Source organism: Empidonax traillii, unplaced genomic scaffold (assembly GCF_003031625.1).
Source record: "Empidonax traillii isolate 1590-97213 ecotype Southwest subspecies unplaced genomic scaffold, ASM303162v1 scaffold27:size3997909, whole genome shotgun sequence".
Lineage (NCBI taxonomy): Eukaryota > Metazoa > Chordata > Aves > Passeriformes > Tyrannidae > Empidonax > Empidonax traillii.
Window position 1 is genome coordinate 1994240 of NW_020955220.1, and position 7657 is coordinate 2001896.

The following is a 7657-nucleotide window of genomic DNA, read 5'->3' on the forward strand; positions in this document are numbered from 1 at the left end:
TTTCATTGGCATGTGTGGTCATTTCTTAATATGAATAAACCCAATTTTATTGCAAGGACTGGAAAAGAGATTCCTCGTTGCTTTTCCGAAATATACACACGTACTGAGACCATTTGTTTCCCCATGTAAATAAAAGGGAGTGCTGTATCCAGACCTACACATGTAAGTATTAGCTTTATCTTATCACCATAACCATTTTTAGATGGATGGTGAAAGGCATGGCCTACAGTGATTGCTCATGCAGCAGAATGCACGTTATATTGCCAACTGACATTTAACAGCATCTAATATGCATTCAGCCACTGCTGGAAAATTTTTATGTAACACTTTCTAGATTTTGCTTTAATGTACAGATTGCAGAAGAGATATGCAGTGTACTGAACAGTAATCTCCATGGCAGTTACATTCACTTTGGAGGGAAAACGCTGACATTTGCTTACATTTCTTGAGCGGGAGAAACGATCATAGCTAAGATAACAGCTGAACCTACAATGCTGTCTTTTAACCTTATCTTTAACTTGAATTGTAGAGAACTAAACAAAATGGATGATACTGAAACTAGAAGTAATTTTTTAGTAACCATTGTCAGGAATCAGAGTCTCCATTTAAACTTATATCAAGTTTAGTGTTCTGGAAACTTTTGATTGTCTGATTCACACAGAGGCCCAGGACCAAAATTAAAATGAAGGAGAATCCCAGGGAAAAAAGCCTGAGAAGGTATTTGTTTGTAATAAACTGTATGCTCCTTTTTAAAGCAAACAGACCAATGTAATTAATAGATTCACCTGAGATTCAGCATACTTGGATTTTGAGCTGAGACTATTCAAAGCACTCTGGGGGATTTAGATGCATATTGGTTATTGAAATTAAATCCTTTAGATTACTTTGAAAATTCTCTGCCTTGAATTCCTTCAGCCCACATGGGAGGCTGACTGGTTTCAATTACAAGAGGGCTCATGCACAAAGTGATGCAGGTGAAAGGAAGACTGCAGGCACCGAAGAATTATTAACAATACTGATGAGTTAAGATCTACTGGGCCCATGGACCGTACAACAAAATTGGGCAATTAGAAAGTGAAGACATAGCTGGATAGGTGATGTTTGATTTTCCTTTTATTGACAAATCTACCATAGGATTTCTTAGTTATCTTGCGTTGCCTCCTTAAAGCTTTGAAAACAATTGCTTACAGAACAATTAGAAAGAAATTCAGAAGTTTTTTCTGCTTAAGTATCTTATTAGCTTTTACAATATGTTACATAGAATGTTTTGATCCAGTTAGAAGCATTTAATCATCAAAACATATTAGTAGCTTCAGTTTTGTTTTCTTTTAAGTTAACTAAAATCTAGTATTACAATCAATTAAAGGTGGATTTAGCCTATAATTTTACAATTAAATATGCTAGAAATTATTTGATGGAAAGTAAAAACATTTTAAAGTTATACAGATGAAGATCAAGATGACTCTAAAAATTAATCTGCAGGTGAATATGGAACATACATGCATCCTATTATAAAGTACAAAACCATACACGTGCTGGCAGGTTGTCACACAGCCATTGCACTGCATCCTTGTAATAAAAATAGGGTTAAAAAAATTATTTCCCTGTACTCTAAGGGAAGCCTGATGCTTCTCTGCTGCTAACAATAATATCTTTAACTTAATTCCTGCATATTTGCATAAGAATGCTACACTGTGTGCCCCAGAGAGGATCTGTAAGATATTTCTTATTTTAGGAGATTAACCTCAGGTGCATTAGGCAGAAATTTGATTTAGGGACTGGGAAGGAAGCTTTTATTAGAAGATAACCAGACAGAATGAAGGTCTTGGGTTATTGATAGTATGCTGAGTAATGGCAACAGAGAATTACACAACTCAGACTGAGAGTTTATTTCCTACTTTTTGACCTTTAGTCTGTTTCATCATATATTTTCATTTCTTTGGGTTAACATTTTTGACTGATTGTAGTATTCCAAATTCTGCACGACTTGTATAGCAGCTCTGGACAAAAAGACAGAAGGATTGTCTGTTCTATTATTTGATAATCCTTATATAAATTCTATTAGTATGCAAAAATTAATGACTAAAACCTCCCATTTTTCCCTATGCCTTTATGAGGAAAACTAAAACAACCTTTTTGAATAATCTTTAAGGAAAACATCAGGACAGCATACAGGAAATAGTAGCAAACCAAAATATTTTCTTGAGCAAAACACTTCCTCTGTTACCTCAGCATCATTTAGTTTCCTACTGTTTTATCTTGATGTTACTAACTTCCTATTATATTAAAATCTTTATTCTAAATTTGATAAGAAATATATGGAGGTACAAAAGTACTCTTCCTCTTCTAACTACAACCTGAGAATATAAGCTCTGAGACCTGTATGCCTGATGTTTGATTCACGTTTTTTCTTTTCACAGGATGTAAGTTACATGTAGGTTTGAATATCATAATGGTCAGTTAAACACTGAATTTGATTCTTTAGTGGCAGGAAGAAGTTGGACAAAAATTCCCAAAGGGGGAAAAAAAAGTCTGTGAAACACTTTATAACAATCCATGAAGAGTTAAATAAGGCAATGCCTTCTGCTCTTTTGCGGGGTTTTTTTGAGTTTTTTTTTTGTTCCTTTTTACAAAATTAGGGAAATTTTGGCTCATCTAGAAACATTTTTCTGAAATACTGGTTTTAGAGATTTGAGAGAAGGGAAATGCAAAAGTATTTTGAAATTTACAAAGTTATGAATTTCAAATTTAAAGTTATGAATGTGGTGATGCTCACATAGACCTGTTCCAAATTCAGATCTTGTTAATGACTTTTTTCCCCTCAAAAGGGAACAAGGTCAGCAAAAAAATAAACAATAATTTCCCCCTCCATTAACTGTGGCATTTCTGAAACATAAGAGTACTAATAAAATGCTGTCACTATCATAAAGGCTTATGAAGAAGGGTCCACAAACAATGATGATAAGTGAGTGATATAGAAAGCTTGGATGCAGAGTAGTTACTTAGGACCAGCCTTTTCTCAGGGTTACTATTTCAGGGACAAAAAGGTGTGGCTTTCCTCCCTCCAAGGGACTTTCTGTTAAGCCAGTGAAGGAATCTAATGTTATTATCCCCATTGCTAAAATAAGAGTCCAGTTCATATAACTACTGCTAATCAGATCAATGACCATTCTTTAACCAGATCAAAGGATTGGCTTCTTGAAGAACTTCTTGGCCAGCTGACTAACAAGGAGAAGTATGTCCATGAAAGAGCTGACTCCCAATAAGCAGCAGCAGCAGCATTCCCCACCTCAGAGCTTTCGTCCCTTAGGGACACAGTCCTATCCTTCCCCCTCGCTTTACCAAAGACACTTTCACCTTTCCCTCCTAAAAGTAGTTTAACCACACCTTCCCATTATAGGATGTCCCACTCTGTCCCATTTTAATTCTTACAATGAAGTGTGCAATAACTCCCAGTACAGTGTGATGTGTCTTACTCTGGTGTGAAGTTCAGAACCAGCTGAACCAACAGAGATGTTGAATAAACATCAGCAATTTAATCTATGTAGTCTTTGAAAAAATTGAAAGGCAGAAAATATTTTCAAACCTGTTAAGGTGTTCGGCATGAAAGAAAATACAGTTTCTCCGATAATTCCAATTCCCTCTTTTTTCATCCAAGTAAATAACCTGACAGTCCTGGTAGCAATGTGTGCTTCTAATTTGTCTATTTCCTGCCTCCATTTCTTTGTCTGTGCTGCTTATTGCAGATCCTTCTAGATCTTTTGGGCTTCTCTGACACTGCTACAGGCCAGTTGGGGTCTTGCCACTGTGGGAATTCCTTTTGGGAATAGACAAAAAACCTGATTTAGACTCTGAGAAGCAGTGGTGAAAAGCAAGAAGTAATTTTATGTATAAGTTACCTATAGAATTAACAGAGAATATATTTCTAGACTAAATACTGCTCAGACTAAACAGCTAATAACACTCATCTTCCTCACTACTTTCTTCCCTCTCTCTTTTCCCAAGGCAAAGGTAGGTGATATTAACTATATCTCTGTCAGACACACATTTTTCTGACACACTTATTGTTAATCTAACACCGAATGCAAAAATCCCTGAAATAGTTTTATGTTGTCAATAGCTCAAACCTTTGGTATCCATCTTCAAAACGACTGGTTTATTTCACAACCTTTTATGATTCTCATTGCCTTTGGGAGTCTATACTTGCTTAGCCTTTGGTTAAATGAATTCATCTATCAGTATCTCCTGAGTTATTACTTCATTCTGAAAAAATAAATATTAACCATTTTTTTGACCTGTAGATGGCCTGCAGCTTATCTGAATTTACCTCTTCAATAGCTCATAAATGATGTTATAGTGATGAAGTTAAAATAAAACCTTCAAAACAAAAGATTAAATGGCTATTCACCACTTATTTTTCTGAACCTGAGGTACTATGAACAAAAATAGTCTTGCACACTAAAACTGCTTGAGTGCACATCAGCTGCTTCTCAGTTTAGTCTTGTTTTCAATACTAAAGCTGATTTCCTTCCTCTCCCCCACCCACCCATTCACATTCCTTTCTACTTCAGTTCTGGAATGTGTGGTCTGTGGCCAGCTGACAAGTCTTTTTTTAAAAAATAAATTTGAGGATATTTAAACAAGGCATTTTAAAGATCTATGGGTCATGAGCAGGGAGAGCTGCTGGAATGAGCAGAGAGTGGCTTGAATGTTTGCATGATTTCTCTTTCCCATCTTGCATTTCCCACCCATGTCTTTGTTATCAAAACAACTATAACTGACATTTCCCAGGGCTTTAAGAACTTCTGTAGTGCTACCTATGAATGCCAGGAGATACATGCACATCTTAGGAGTCAAACAGCACCAATAATCTGTTTAATTCTAGTCTATACTACTTCTTCAAGTATTTTACACCTACATCTCTAAGTATTGTTCTTCTACTGCTTAACCAATGCAAAATGAAACTAATTTATATATTTCTTGGAAAGTTGCAGTTTTTGTCACTGATAAGCAAAGTGGGCCAACTGCACTACACCACAGAAAGAAAGTGGTGGATCTTGATTAGTGAGCTAGAATTTTCATCGGACTATAATGCAAACACTGGATCAAAATTAAGTAATGTATTGCCATTTTTGCAGTATAGGACAAGTTGTAGTTTATACAAATCTTGCAACCAATTACTAAATGATAGAATAAAGCACGAGAAAATGAAACATCTAAAATAAATTATTACTACCTGCTTCTGAAATCACTTGATACACTTGAAAAGAAGTTTGGGTTAGCTGGCAGATAACGTATAAAATTACCGTTTTCAGAATGCTAAAGGAGCGTATTTTTAGTTGCTACCCCTATAAGTGGTTGACACTGGACTGGCAAATCAATGCTATTCCTCGTTATCCCCTCTTCCTACATTTCTTTAACAAGTCCCTTAACCTATTAGAGGAAGGCTTTGGTGTGGTACTTCACACGCCTAAATTGCCTAATTATTTATTGGAGAATTATTTTCATCATAATGTCCTAAAGCAGAATATCTCTTCTCTGAAGGTGGTGTATTTACTGTGTTATAATTTCCGGATTTATGATATTTTATGTGTTAATGATGATAGTCTGGCCTGGAAAATGGACATTGGTATGATACAATGGCATATACATCCTCTGAGTGATATGGAAATTAGGGGAGAAGTTGGAGAAGACAGCTTAATCTGATCATTTTTGATTTCCTAGTGGTTTTGCAACTGCATCAACTCCAGCTGATCAGTAGCACTATATTTCTTTTGGAATAATTTTTTTTTTCTTACACTAACAGTTAACTACTTCTAGATGGTACCACAAAACTTTCTCTTTTTATGTCCTGTACAAACTCAAGGAGGCCTAGTGCTAGTAGGTATAATAGGGAAGGGTAATGTGAGCTGAAATTCCAATGGCTAGAATGTGGTCTTGTTGGTGTTTTGGAACAATCTTGATTTGCATTTCTTTAAAAGGTTACTCTGATAAAAAAAAAAAGGTGAAAAATTGGATCCTCCAAAATAACTCTTTTTAATGTAATCTATTCTAAAATTATGATCTCTGTGAATCTAGTGGACTTATGAAGCTACTTACCAGTAGAGTAAAACAAGGGTAAGTTGTCTAATATTGTTTGTATTAGCAAGTAAATGGGACAGGGACATCACAAATCTCCCTTATCCTGCCTGGCACAGTACTGATGAAGTCTCTGGATATTAGCATGGGAGACCATGTGTATTGCAATTACAGTGCACTTGTGATTTATAAGTTTAAATATTCAGTAATCCTATTTTATTATAAACACCCCATGTATTATAAATATTTTCTTTCTACGGCCAATTTAGATACTCAGAAATCATTAATTTTGTTGAGAAGGAGCAAATAAGCAAAAAGATAGGCAAAGGACAAGCTTTTCTTGCTGATTTACTTCCAGAATTTAAGTCCTTGTTGTAAATGGAATGACAAGGAGCATTTGTTTTAATTCCCATTGAGGGCCCTGTAAGCACTCACTTCCATTTGCTTCTCCAGCTTTCACAGTGTAGACTCTTTTCTTCTGTTCTCTAAAAGAAATTTCTGGTAACCACAGAACACCAGGCTGCCTTGGGACATTAGACAGATATGAACTTAACAAAGTTGCTGCCTGAATCTTAAATGTGCTAGGGCTGTCTGGGCCTCTCTGAGTTAGTTCCTGTATAATCCTGTGAAGAAATCCTTATGAACAGGAATATCCAACTTGCATAACCAGCCTGCAGAATTTTGATACTTGACAGCAAATCCTCTGCTATACTGAGGAGTGTTGAGAGTATGTTTTGGGTATACACCTGTTGTACACGAGGCCATTATTTTAAAATAACAGAAAACCAACTTTTATTCATATCGTGTGAGGTAAGGTAAAAACTGATTGTTCACATTATGTAGATTAAAAGTGAAAAGCCTTTGATATGGACTCTTTCCTCCAAATGATCACAGAAAACATTAAAGGGAAAAGTAACACCTCACCATTCTTGTTGATTTTAGCCTTGCTACTGTAACTACTTCAGGAACATTGAGGGAACTTATGCAACTTTTAAAATGTATTCATCCGATTTTATTTCACTTACTTTTAAATTGAGTGCTGTATTAATTTTAAACTTTATTCTTTAATCCATTCCTAGGTGGCGTGGGGAAATACACTACGATCTGAAGAAGTGTATTAAATTCTGAAACTCTCCTGGTAGACTTAAAGAAAATTCTTAGATATGCTGGATGTTTTGATTCATGTTGGGAAATAGGCTGAAAAAACCCAGGAGGACAACCTGGTGCTGTTCCATGCTCTGCATTTCAGCTCAGCTCTGCTGAAGCACAGGATGTCCAGCTGGGGCCATCCTGCCTTTCAGCCTCACTCTCTTTGAAGACATTTCTCTGCTCTGGAGTTTATTCCATGTCAGGCTACTGGTATATCAGCAAAATCACCACTGACTTGATTTCCAGCACTTCTGTGAGAATGCCTACTGTACAAGAGGAGAAATAAGACATTGAAGTTGTAGCCTTTAAAAGTGGTAGACTTTTTTTACTATGAAAATAAAAACAAGAAAATTGGCATCAAAATACATTCCTAATTCTTAAACCTCTGAAATATAGAAGTACTTAGGTTGAGGAGGGAAATGGGACGTAG